Source organism: Tamandua tetradactyla, chromosome 17, assembly GCF_023851605.1.
Source record: "Tamandua tetradactyla isolate mTamTet1 chromosome 17, mTamTet1.pri, whole genome shotgun sequence".
NCBI classification, from domain to species: Eukaryota; Metazoa; Chordata; class Mammalia; order Pilosa; family Myrmecophagidae; genus Tamandua; species Tamandua tetradactyla.
The window spans coordinates 5137489-5151190 of NC_135343.1; the positions used below are offsets into that span (position 1 = coordinate 5137489).

Consider the following 13702-nt stretch of genomic DNA (forward strand, 5'->3'; position numbering starts at 1 on the left):
GGAATTTGTTCCTAAAACACATTTCTTGGGAGAATTAACATGTCTAAATTATAGCTACTGTACAATTCCAGTAGGGAAACTTTTTATGTCTCTGTGAGTACCTACCCTAACATCCACTTACATAAAACACCACCAAATCCCACAACATGGACACATGTACTTAACTTGTGTTCATTACTTAGTGTGACAGAACCTAACAAAACACTGCCCTCCATGTCCTATGCTGTGTCTCAAACTCTCTGCTATCATATACTGGACACTTAAGAGTGTAAGCACAGTGTAATTCACCTACTATTAAAAGCCCTAAAAGAACTCAATTAACACAATACACTGTAGGGAACATGATGTATAGAGATTATCACTGATGTTAACTAGTAAATTTAGCTTTCTCCTTAAGGGAACACTTGGCCATCTAGAGTATAACTATCTAGATTAATATAAAGTGTTTGCCATTTATCATTAGAGAAACCTTTTACATTATCCAAGTCAAATTGAGTAGAGGAAAACCTTTATCGAATGACACTTTTATCCACACACACATCAACAGATAGTTTCTTTCATATATTTTTATTCCTGGCAAATCATGGGATTTAGTTTCTATTTGCTGACATCTAAGTTAATTATGCATTTTTCCCAGTGCCTACCCATGCAAAAAAAAAAAAAGTTAAATTAATTATGCATTTTTACTGTCTACTCTTAAAATGTTGAGAGACAATATCCCCAAAGAGTTAAGACCAGTAGAGAGACAAAAATATCACAAACATTTTGATGGCGTGTGCAGGTGCTCGGAAAATGGGGCATACTGACAAAATCTGATCAAGGATGACAGAGGCTAAGGCTATGTTGTTTCTGAAGTTTGATAAAAGTAGGGACATGGCTACTCAATGTGCTCATTATCAAGCACCAGAAATGCTATATTTTACTGTTAAATATTTCTTCTCTTTGTCCAGTCCCTCAAGATTTCTACCCTTACATTAAAGAATTCTGGAAAACAAGTTAAAATCCACAGTTCTGGGCTTCATATAAACTCTGCATCCATATGAACTTTATGCAGAGTTCATAAAGAAGTAAACAGTTTTGAAGTTCTGCCATTCTACTCTAACAGATACATACAATAATTAAATGCAACTATTAATCTACTAAATGAAGGTAAATGAAGGAATATAACACATTTTTCAAGTTTCATTCATTTTCCCCATCATTTACCTAGGATGTCCCTCCATTTACCTAAGATCTTTTGGGTACCTGCTGCAAAAGGCCAATGTGAAAATCCATACGTGGTTTAATGAGGGAAGACAAGAACATAAAGTCATAATAACTACTATACAAGTAAGGTATTAAAGGTTCTTCCCCATACCAAAGTAATAAAGCTTTGTTTAAACCTTTGCAAAAAGAATAAAGGACTGAAAATTGTAAATTCATCATTTCTACTAACTTGACCCTTGTACAGCACACACCTACTGACCCAGAATTCAAACTTAAGACTAAAATCAAGGAAAGAGGAAATAAGAAACATTCCAGTCCATATATTCCACATTCTACCTTTGAGAAAATCCTGTAACAATGAGTGAACTAGGTAGTTCAGACCTGCCTCTAACTGAGGAAGGAGAAACTAGATAAAACATCTGTAAAAATTGCCTCAGGCACAGACGATCTAGCAAATAGTAAAAAAAACTACTGGGACAAGATTCAAGAGAGTACAGAATTCTACAGAGACCTGCCAATAAGCTCTCCGCTCCTGCTGGAACAGCTCTTTTACCCTGTGGGTATCTGGTAATTCTAGAAGAATGGCTGAGAGACCAGGCACAGTTTTCACAGACACACGGGGCTAAAAGAACAGAGGCTGGAGCCAAGGCATCCTCAGGAGGTAAATCCCCACGCTGAGAAGAGGACTCTAGGGGAAGTAGGCTGACCAGACCCTGCAGAAATGGAACCCTGCAATGGATTATTTTGGCCCCTGCAATCAGACTGAGGCGATCCTGGACTGCTGTGGCCCCAAGGCACACAGTAGAACCAATCATGAATCCTCACTGAGGATGGAGACATCTTAAACTTCCTACTGTTTCTACAAACAGCTCTGAAAACACAAAGCCTGGCACCCAGATGACAATAACAAGGCACACACAGAGCCAAGACCGCCTGGTGAGAACCAGGAGGGGCAATGGGGCACACAGGCCCAGCAACTCCGGGCAATGAGGTCCACAACACAGACCTTCAAATTATTATGTGTAGGATGTTCAAGGAAATATACAAGTTCCAGTGGAAAACTGGAAAAAGCATCAGAAATTAAGAACTCAACAGATAGGCAACAGCAAACTAGGAAAAGTTAAAATAAGTCAGAAGAAAATACCCAGACAAAGGACAGAGGCATAAAAGGATGGAGAATATGGAAGGGAGGGTAAGAGAGAAAAGACAATTGAGATGGTCTAACATTTATATTTGGAAAAAAGGGAGAAAATAGAAGTTATATTTGAAGAAATAATAGCTAAAAACTTTGAAAAGCTGAATAAAGATATCCAACCACAACTTCAAGAAGCCCAACAAGGGCTTTTCAAAATAGGAAAAAATAAAAAAGAAATCTATACCTAGACACATAACAGTAAAACTGCTGAAAACCAAGGACAAAGAGAAATCTTTAAAACAGGTACGAGTGAGGAGGACAGACAGGTTCCATTCAAAGCATTCAAAAGGGCAGCAGTTAGATGGCTGTCTTTTCTACAGAAACAAGAAGAGCCAGAAGACAGCAGTGCTGAAAGAAAATAACTACTAACCTAGGATTTTGTACCCAGAAAAACGTCAGTCAAGAAAGAAGAAATAAAGGCCATTTTCAGGCAAATAAAAACAGGAGTCAGTGCCACCAGCAAACCTGCATTAACAGAAATCCTAAAGGATATATCAAGGAGAAGGAAAATTCTTAGCTAGGTCAAAAAATGCAGGAAGGAATCAAACACAAAGGAAAAAACTAAGTATCTAGATAAATGGATGCTAAATATCGACTGAATAAAAGTTCAATAATGATAATCAACTTTGTAGTGTTTGCAGCATAAGTAAATAAATATATAGCATAAACAAATCAAAAGACTGAAATAAAGACTGGATAATCTGACACTAATTGACTTCATCTATTTCTGGCAAATCTCTATCTCTTTGGGTCTTAATCATTCTTCTTCAAAATATGAGGTTTGGGTAGCAGACAACTGTAGTTCCCGTTAGTTCCAGGAAATAAATATACAGAATTAAAACAATTACACCATATATTTCAACAATGTACTTCCGTTTTAGAAGTTTCCCTAAACAACTATTTGGATGTTCTACATTTTTTTATTTAAACAGACTTTCACTTATTTCAGAAAAGAATTAGGGCTACTTGTCCTATTGACTCATTTAAACAGACTAACGCTGACAGTGGCTAGGGCAAAAACACAACTGTCATACTAGGAGTGACAACTTATAAGCCCTGTCATTGTTGGATGACATCAACTTTGCAATTTTCCTTTGTTGCATGGTAGATGCCAGTTAGTTCATTACAGAGTTGTATAGGGTACTTTTTTTTATAGTGTAGGTAACTGTGATGTGAGAAATAATTCAGAGCCTATGTACAGGGATATCACACTTCTTAAGCTACCTATAGCCCAAAACTAATGGGCTATTATTATGTGTAAAGCACCATGCTAAACTGGGTACTAGTGAAACAAAAGCAGTCATAGGCATTTGTGTCTGTACTCCAAAATTTCACAATAAAAAAAATATGAGCTCCAGTCAAGAAATACCAGCCCTACAAAAAAGCTTTAGGGAAATATTTTGAGAAGAATGAGCAAAAGCAGAAGGAAAAAAACAACAATACATCCATAAAATATTCCTGGAGCCCAGAGCTGCTGTGTAGTGCTGGGAAAGGGCACTGCAGACCAGCCGGGCAGGCAACAAAGCTACCTGACAGCCCCACCCATGAGGCCAGATAAAAGGGAGCAAACATAGGGAAGTTTATCAATACTTCTGTTGATATGTACATAGCATCAAAGATTGTTTACACTTGATTCATTTCAGTTAGACCCACATTCATCTCCTTTCTGAGACTCAAAACATTATAGAAGGAAAATATTAAGAATATGCTACACATGAAACTGTCATTAATCTTGTATATGACAAGCAGTCAATAAGTTCTTGTTGAGTAAAGAGAATGAACTCATACACAAGACATAAAGCCTGGCAATAATATAGTATGTCCCACTATATTGATATTTCAACTGTACCTTGCATTAGTTTAATCTATTCTCTCTCTTGTTTTTATAAATCTCCCCAAAGGTTCACAATCCAACACTGTGCTGTTTAACAGATAGCACTATGTTGCCCTCCCCTACCCCAAAAGAGGCACACAGACAGGGTCAGTAAGCCGTACACACTTTTGATGCTAACAGGAACTGCACAGCAGAAGGGATCAACTGAGCCATTTGGAGGGTTACTTTTAACGCTACAGTGCTTGCTTCCTTTGCGATGTGAGATCAGAAGCACCTACCATAAAGCCCAATTCCTGGAAACTGTGGTATGTTGTGAAGTAATGGTGTATGCTGCTGCTAACCAATGAGGAACCTCGAACAAGAATGGTCCTGCCACACGAGAGACACATCCAGGGAAACAGCTTGTTCACTCCAGATGACCAGTTTGCTTCTTCAAATAGGACTTTCCCTGGAGTGGAGGTGAGCAAGGAGTCAGTACCACAGCCTGCAGGAAATCACATACACCCTCTGTTCTCACCCTGTTTCAGGCAACCTTCTGAATTATAATGCGTCCTCCTAACTGAATCCAAGGCCCTAAGAAGAGAATGCCCTGTACCTACCACCCATTCAGTTAGCAAGGCAGACTTGTAAATGCAAATGGCCTTCTAGTTTTCAGGTGAAACTCCTGCACACTAGGCTCACAGTCTAGTTCCAGAGCTTGATGACTTGAGGAAAGCGAGAGATTTCTGAAAATGCAATGCACAATCTAAAATAACCTAACAACTCTGCCTTACCCAGCAGCATTAATGTAATTATCAGGTTTTAAACAATTAGATTAAAAATGGATGAAGGGGGCAGACCACGGTGGCTGAGCAGGCAGAGCTCTCGCCTGCCATGCAGGAGACCCGGGTTCGATTCCCAGTGTCTGCCCATGCTAAAAAAAAAAATGATGAAGGGGGAGTGCACGTAGGCAGAAACAGCCTTCTCGCTAACATGTTAGGGACCTCAAAAAACCTTAGCTGCTAGTACACTCTGTCACCCTACCAGCTTGGAGTGCAAAGTCAAATAACACCACATTCACGGACACCCTTTGAAAATTATATAGTCCACAACATCGTCAGTTATTTTAAATAGGCTATCCGTGGTTTACAACATCATCAAAAGAGTTTAGATTTAGTGACACAAGCACCAGATTCCACCCCTACTTTGACCAGTGCCTGGCTACATGATCTGAGGTGAGCCTGCAGCACTGAGATGCACATGGCTTCACATAGAAAACACCACGGCTCAACTGGGCTAGACTGGGCAGGACCCCTGCAGGGCCAGGCACTGGGCTGGACTCGGGAATTGGGGTGGTGGAGAAAGCATGGGAGGTGAGGATAACAGTAGCAAGCACAACTCCACTCTCTGAACACACTTCAATTTTAGTGTGCTTTTATAAAATTTAGATTATGTAGGGTCTAAATAAGCTTGTTTTTGAAGAAAAAGCTCAGCAACTTGAAAAAGTCTGACAACTAAAACTAATGAACTAAAAAACAGTCTAAGGACCTGTGGCTCTATTCTATGTTCCCTTATCTGACTCTACAAAAAAGAGATGGAAATGTCCCAAACCTAGAAAGCTCAGAATCTGATTAATGAAATTACAAGACCACCCAAGCAAGAGGCTGCCTGTGCAGCCAGGTTCAGTCCCAGCAGGTCAGGTTCAACAGGTGTGAGGCAGGTAGGCAGCTTTCAACTCTCCTGTTCTCCCAATAGAGATGCTCGAAACTCCATGAGGAATCTATTTAGGACACTCTTATTAAAAAACCTAAGAAGACTCCTTATGCAGGTTCTTCTCCTAATGTCATTTCATTTTCTACTGGGCCATGCTGCCTGTTCACCTTAGGCTGAGGTGCACTTTGAGAGACTGATAATGCCCACTAAAAGGACCTCATTCTGCCCTCTTGTATGGTTATTGGTGGATTTTAATATCCAGGGAAAGATGCCAATCCACTCAAGTGACTATTTTCATGTAAAAATGGTAGTTCATCTATTTCTTAAAGAATTATTAGCATCATAAGTTTCTAAACAGTTCATCAGACACCAGCAAAACCTACTGGTGCCCACACATCAGTGTTAATTTGTTGGTTACATACTTGTAACTCCAAATCTACTGACTATTAAGTAATGAAACTAATTCCAAGTGGCTTTTAATCAGTCTCACTACTTGTTATACATAGCTGTGTGGGTTTATTTTGCCTTCACTTAATAGTTGCTTAAGAAATATTTGCTTAATATTAATTAACATGCAAACAAACATGCAAAGAACGAATGCATGCACATATTCCAGGAGCATATTTCAATTCAGGAAAGCGACACAAGGTAGAGGCGTACTGGGGCAAGGGTGTTGGCTGCCCTGGCTGTCTACACCTCTCCCCTTTCTTCTCCAGGGACTTTTTCTTTTCCTTAGTTAGCTGTCAATTCCTCTCCATACGGCCCTGCATGACAGTTAAGGAACTGGTTAGTAACCGGCCTAAAGCAGGACTCACCCCAGGGACATGTGATTTAAAAGAACTTCTGTAGCTGGAAAAACTTTGTAGGCCACTGATGCTCTGCAGACAGCTAGGATAACAGAAACAGGGAAACTTCAGGCAAAAGGGGGTCATCAGGTCCTCCAGTCAGAGTGCAAAGCTGGTAAAGACGCTACTTCTCCAAGAAATCTGGGCTCTGGGAGTAGAGGTGGGGGCAGGAGGCCCTTCATGGAAGGAATTTCGAAGGGCATAAGGAATGCCCTTAGGCATGACCAAGCGAAGGCCAGTGGGCTCTTATCTGTCCTTCAATGAGAAAAGCTTCCCTACCCTACAAACAGTGTTTCAGGTAACATTTAGATATAAAAATAAAGTTGTTCTGAGGTTTCATTTAGATTCCATCACTGAGACCATTCCTGACCCATCCCACACACTTTTGACTTTGAAGGAACTTTGCTGAAGCAACTTAAAGAAACAGAAAACAAAAATCGGACACCTGCGCCACAGGGACTGCGCCCCTGGTGTGATTCTCAGGGCACACAGCTATCAGCTCTGGCTCCCAGATATCCCTGCTTTTAGGGGTCTAAACCACACTGACAGTTTGCGCTCTAAAAGCAAGGCAACTTTTAAAAACATGAAAATACAAGTTCATATTAAACCAGATATTACTCCTAACCTAAAAGAACCTTTTTAAAAAGGTTCTTTTTTTTTTTTTTGGTTTATTCTCCTTTAGCATAAACATTCTCCTGTTACTGTTTCCCCAGCAATTAAATGATTCCTATATTATCTTAGATATCATCTTGAGCTACACCAAACTACCACAGAACTCTTAAGAACTTTAATCCATCAAATAAAAGGTTCTGCGATGCAGACGGCACCCTTCAAAGAACAAAATGATTGGTTTTGGTACACAGGTTCTTTTTCATGAAGACCAGATTTTCCTGGGACAGCACCTTATCCTCCAGTTACTGATGTGTATTTACATGCTACCAGGATTCAGTCTTGTTAGATGTTTCTTCTTGAAAATAGTTTCTCCCTCTATTTATAAAAGTATTATGTTTATTGTAGAAAACTGGGAAAATACAGGAAACAAAGGGAGAGATCACCCATATTGCTACTGTGGTAGTTAGATTCAGTTGTCAACTTGGTCAGGTGAAGGCACCTAGTTCTGTTGCTGTGGACATGAGCCAATGGTAGGTGAATCTCATCTGTTGCTAATTACATCTGCAGTCGGCTAGGAGGCGTGTCTGCTGCAATGAGTGACATTTGACTTAATTGGCTTGTGCTTAAATGAGAGAATAGCACAGTTTAAGCAGCTCGACATTCCTCATCTCAGCACTCGCAGCTCAGCCCAGGCCTTTGGAGATGCAGAAAGAAGTCACCCCGGGGAAAGTTGTTGGAACCCAGGGGCCTGGAGAGAAGACCAGCAGAGACCATCCTGTGCCTTCCACGTAAGAAAGAACCTCAGTGGAAAGTTAGCTGCCTTTCCTCTGAAGAACCAACAAAATAAATCCCCTTTTATTAAAAGCCAATCCGTCTCTGGTGTGTTGCATTCCAGCAGCTAGTAAACCAGAACACCTATCATCTAAAAAATTCACCTGCTGATATGTTACGTTTCCCTGCAGACTTTTGTATGTGTTCAATCAATGTACATTCAAATTCTGAAAATTCAAACATACCACTAGTTATATCTTACGTGTCCTTTTTTAAAGGACTCCTTTGCATCTATTCCTCTTTACAACAATCTGTGGAGGAGGTGGGACAGTACAACTTATTTTGCACACAGGTGCTTGATCAGGTTGTTTTGTGGTTTGTGGTGGAAAACCATGCAGCTCTTTTACAAAACAAGTCCTCTACTCTTCAATGGAGAAATTAACACCGGTACTAACAAACTGCTGAAAAGTAACAACTAGCTCCACACAGTTTAACTACTAGGGACTCTGGCCTCTGTCTGGATCAGACAAACAGCAGCTATCATAAATCTATGCCATAGGACAGAAATGCCATAAAGTGACTCATAAATAAGAGAAAATGAAGGAAGAAAAAGAGCCCTGCAAATAACCCCATCTACAACCCAACTGGAAGTAGTAAATATCAATGAGGATATGAATCAAACTGAGGTAGCCTGGAAGCTAAAATAGCACCAACTTCGTTGCCAACTGGTTGTGTGACTTTAAGTCAGATCTTGCTTCTTTCATTTATGGATAAGAGTTGGCCATGACAAATTTCAGGGTGTCTTGCAGATTTTAAAATGTATTTGATTCTAGGAATTGAGATTTCAAAAATAGACTTTCAGAGATCTATGATCAATTGACAAAGCTCCCAAGTCTCAACTGGGACACAACAGTTTCTTCAATAAATGGTACTGGGAGAACTGGATATCCATATCCAAAAAAATGAAAGAGAACCCCTACCTCACACCTTATACAAAAATTAACTCAGAATGGATCAAAGTCCTGAATGTCAGAACCAGTATCCAAAACACTCCTAGAAGAAAAGTGTAGGGAAACATCTACAAGACTAGTGATAGACAGGAGTTTCTTAGGTCTTCCACCCAAAGCACAAGCAATGAAAGGAAAAAGAAGGGAGGTCCTCAAGACTGAACACTTCATGTTTCAAAGAACTTTGTCAAAAGGGTGAAAAGGCAGCCAATTCAACGGGAGAAAACATTTGGTAACCACAATATCAAATAAGGATTTCTTTTTTCATTTTTTTAAAAGTGTGTCTCCCTACATATATGTATTTCTATGTCTATGCAGCACATACCAGAGGCAGATAGGTGATACGTACAAGGAATTTTGCTCACCTTTGTGTGTGTGTGTGTGTGTGTGTGTGTGTGTGTGTGTGCGTGCACATAGGCCAGGAATAGAACACATGTCTCCTGCATGACAGGCGAGAATTCTATCACTGAACTATCCATATACCCCAATAAGGGTTTGATATCCAGAATACATAAAGAAATCCAACAACTCAACAATAAAAAGAGAAAAACCAATTTAATAATAGGTAAAAGACATGAACAGACATTTCTCCAAAATGGAAACAGAGATGGCTAAGAAACAGATGAAAAGATGCTCAGCTTCACTAGCTATTAGGGAAATGCAAATCAAAAGCACAATGAGATGTCATCTCACACCTACTAGACCGGCCTCTGTTAAACAAACAGGCAACTACAACTGTTGGAGAGGATGTGGAGAAACTGGGACACTTATTCACAGCCGGTGAGAATGCAACATGGTGCACCTGCTGTGCAGGACAGTTTGGCAAGTCCTTTGGAAGCTAAGTATAGAGCTGCCTTACAACCCAGCAATTCCACTACTCAGGATATATACCTGGAATATCTGAAAGCAGGGACACAAACAGATTTGTGCACGCCAATATTCACAGCAGCATTATTCTCAATTGCCAAAAAGACAGAAACAACCCAAGTGTCTGTCAACAGATTAATGGATAAACAAAATGCGGTATAGACATTTGATGGAATATTATTCAGCAGGAAGAAGGAATGAAGTCCTGAAGCATGGAAGAAGGAATGAAGTCCTGAAGCATATGACAACAAGGATGAACCTTGTTGAGTGAAACAAGTCAGACACAAAATGACAAATACTGAATGGTCTCACTGCTGTGAACTAATTATAATATATAAACACATAGACATAAAGTACAGACTACAGGTTACCAAGACACAGAATGAGGCTAAAGAATGGGGAGTGGGTGCCTACTATCTGCAGAATATTTGGAAACGGACAGAGGTGATGGTAGCATATTACCATGAGAATAATTAACAGGGCTGAATGGCATGCTGAGTGGGGTGGGAAGGGGACGTTTAGAGTCATGTATGTCACCAGAAGGGAAGATGGAATTTAAAACATTGGAATGTACGACAGTGAATCTTGTGGTGGACAATGACAATGACTATGACTAATCGTACTAAATATAAAAAAGTTTTTTCTCACGACCTAGAACAAATGCATAGCACTATTACAAGGAGTTAACAATGGGGGGCATATGGAAAAAAGTGTTTCTATTGTAAACTATGGTTCACAGTTAAGAGTAATATCTTAATGTTCTTTAATCAACAGAAACAAATATACCACATCAACACTATGGGTCAGTAATGGGGGTGGGAGAAGATAAGGGGTATGGGAGGCTTGGGTTTTCTTTTAATTTTAATTGCTTTTTCTGGAGTAATGAAAACATTCTAAAATTGATCATGGTGATGAATGCACAACTATATGATGATCCTGTGAGCCACCAATTGTATACTTCAGATGGACTGTGTGGTGACTGAATATCTCAATGAAACTGCATTTCAAAAATGTACTTGATTCTAAACATCTGTCCATTAAAAAAAAACACTTAAAAACAAAAGCATATATATTATGCAACTTTGCCTATACTTTCCATAAAACAAAATTTATCCACAAAAGCAGCAAACTGGCCACTGTCTTCCAGAACTCCTTATTCCTTTCTTTCCTCTGGTCGGGAGTAAGGCTGCCGGCCAGCGAGACACTCTTCCTGGGCTCCTTCAACGTCAGACACGGCCACCAGACGGCATCCTGGCCAATGGGGCACGAGCAGAGTATGTGCACAAAGTCTATGCATAAGGGATGGGGCTGCCTGTTCTCCCCCTGGAACGCAGATGTGAGATCAGCCAGCTTCAACCATGGGATGAGGACAATGCCCCCAGAGGTGCACAGCAGACAGACAGAAGGACCCTGGGTGACCTCGGAAAGCCCAGTCATGCACCCTCTGGGGACTGCCCGGCACCCTCTGGGGACTGCCCGGCAACCTCTGGAGAATTATGGGAGAGGGAAAAAACTTCAATGGTTTGTGCCACTGTATTCTGATGCCTTTGTTAAAACAGCTTAATCATTTTAGTGTTAATTTGATTCAGTATTTAAATAAGTTGCACAGATAAAGAAAAAGAGATGCAAACAATAAGCTGCATAAGAAAAATATTTGGCTATATTAAAACTGAAAATGCCTAACAAATATTTCTAAAGTCTCAGTTTGAAGCTGATCTTCTTCAGAGATTTTCTATATCAATTCACTATAATAAAGAATTTTCTGTTATCCCTTTTGGTTATTTATAACAACAAAAATACAAAAGGATGCTTGATTTAACAATATCAAAATCATTTAAATTAGAAATTCAATCGATGAGAGGGTATATCATTTGAATACAAGCAGAAGGGGACGTTCTATTTGAATTACTAATAATTTCCTTCTCTGGAATTACACATTTCCACAGATGTACAAAGGAGAGATGCTTTCCAGGGTACAGTGACTGTCACTTGTTTCCAAATTCCTTTCTTTTTCCTGACTTCCTATAAAGCTGAGATCATGACAAAATGAAAGGGAATATTCTGTCTCCAGAGGTTTTCACTCTGAGAACCCTCCTTCCCTTCAGTGGCACTACCAATCCTGTTTCAACTTTCTGGGAAAGACAAATTTCACACACTCCTTATCTTTTCCATTCGCACTTAGCTATACAGAGTGAATTAGCCATTTTCTTCACCTTACCCTAGAGTTCATCTACGTGAATAGTATTCTCCTATGGAATATTCCCCACTCCACAGTCTGTGCCTCAGTTAATGAAGGAAGAAGTCTTTTGGATGTTGGGGCAAAAGCACTTCTTAATGGCTCTTAAGTTTCTGAGTGCAGTTAAGAAATTAACCAGTGGAAATCATAAACTCAATAAATCTACATAGTATAGATACAATTACTTAGGATTTAGAGAAAGGAAAATAACAAAACAGCACCCTATATTTAAAACAAATACTCACATGCTTTAATATGATTTCAAGCAATATGCCAGACAATCACAGTTCAGAAGAATCTCTAAATGGAATTCAATAGGGAGACAATAAAACAGAAGTAATCAGACAGATAAAAGGAAAGCCAGGAAAGGAGAGTATCCAAAAGTCAAGAAAGCCATTTCAATGATGAATCTTGGGGAATGTGACTTTGTTCATTCTTCTCCTCCACATTCAGTCTTCAATGAGTTTCCAAAACATCACTTTCCCAAGGCTTGTTCTTTCTCAGTTCCTACTCCATTCCTCTATTCTTCTGCCTCCTTAAATACTTTTTGTTTCACAGGATACAATCTCGACATCCTTAAATACTTTGTTTCACACGATACAATCTTGACACTCTGGAACTCTCATTTTATACATTCTGTTTGGTCATTCTGATCTACATCCATTGTCAATTATCACTTTATTTTGATTTTCAAAAAACAAGGATAATCAAAAGTGATAATAGGAAATCTCCCTTTCCTGAGCCCCTAATCCACATGGCCTAACTGCTTATTAAATATCTCCATTAGTCTGTCCCACATGAATCTCAAAGTCAGCATGTCTGAAAGCAGGGATCAAGCTGCAAAGGAAACAAAAGAATGTTCTGGGGATAACATGACGCAGAGATGGTATACTGTCACACAAAACCTCAAAGATTATCTGTAGAAAAGATCGAGGCTGCAGAAAAAAGCCAGTAATAAGGCCAGGTCTTGCCCCAAAATAAAGGAGACATTGAGAAGGGACAAGGATCCTATCTAGAGCAGTAGCTTTCAAATGGGAGCAGGCTTCAGCCGATGGGAGGGTGTGTGAAAATTCAGGCTGTCATTCTCATCCCCCAAATCTCCAATTCTTAAGTGTGGGTTGGGAAATGCACATTTCTGCAGTCATGGGTAAGGCCAATGCTGCTGGTCTGGAGTACACACTGTGTGAACTACTCATTTTGCGTGAATCTAACGTGCCCGGAGCACTGAGAACAGAGACAAGGACACTGAGTAAGAAAGGGACAGCAAATGCTGCTGCCTCTGCACTCATTTCACAACAGGAGACATCGTAACTTGATTAGATCACAGCTGACAATCTCTCCCTGCCCCTCTCTCTTCCCTAACTCCAAGTTTGCTCAACAGTCACTGGGCACCTACCATGCCAAGAGGAAGTGGGCCAGGAATCAACAAGTAGAATA

General features: G+C 39.8%; 1 protein-coding gene across 9 annotated transcripts in view; it reads right to left on the reverse strand.

The window, feature by feature from the left end:
- Positions 1 to 13702, reverse strand: part of REV1 (REV1 DNA directed polymerase) — a 119469-nt gene that overhangs the window by 65265 nt on the left and 40502 nt on the right. For 2 of the 9 annotated variants that reach the window (XM_077133863.1, XM_077133864.1), the window contains exon 2: positions 4514 to 4683. The exons of 6 other annotated variants lie outside the window; for them this stretch is intronic. The gene's annotated coding sequence lies outside the window, so the exon portion shown is untranslated. Of the gene's footprint in view, positions 1 to 4513; positions 11752 to 13702 lie in introns of those variants that run through there. One more of the 9 variants, XM_077133862.1, reaches the window with a different exon arrangement.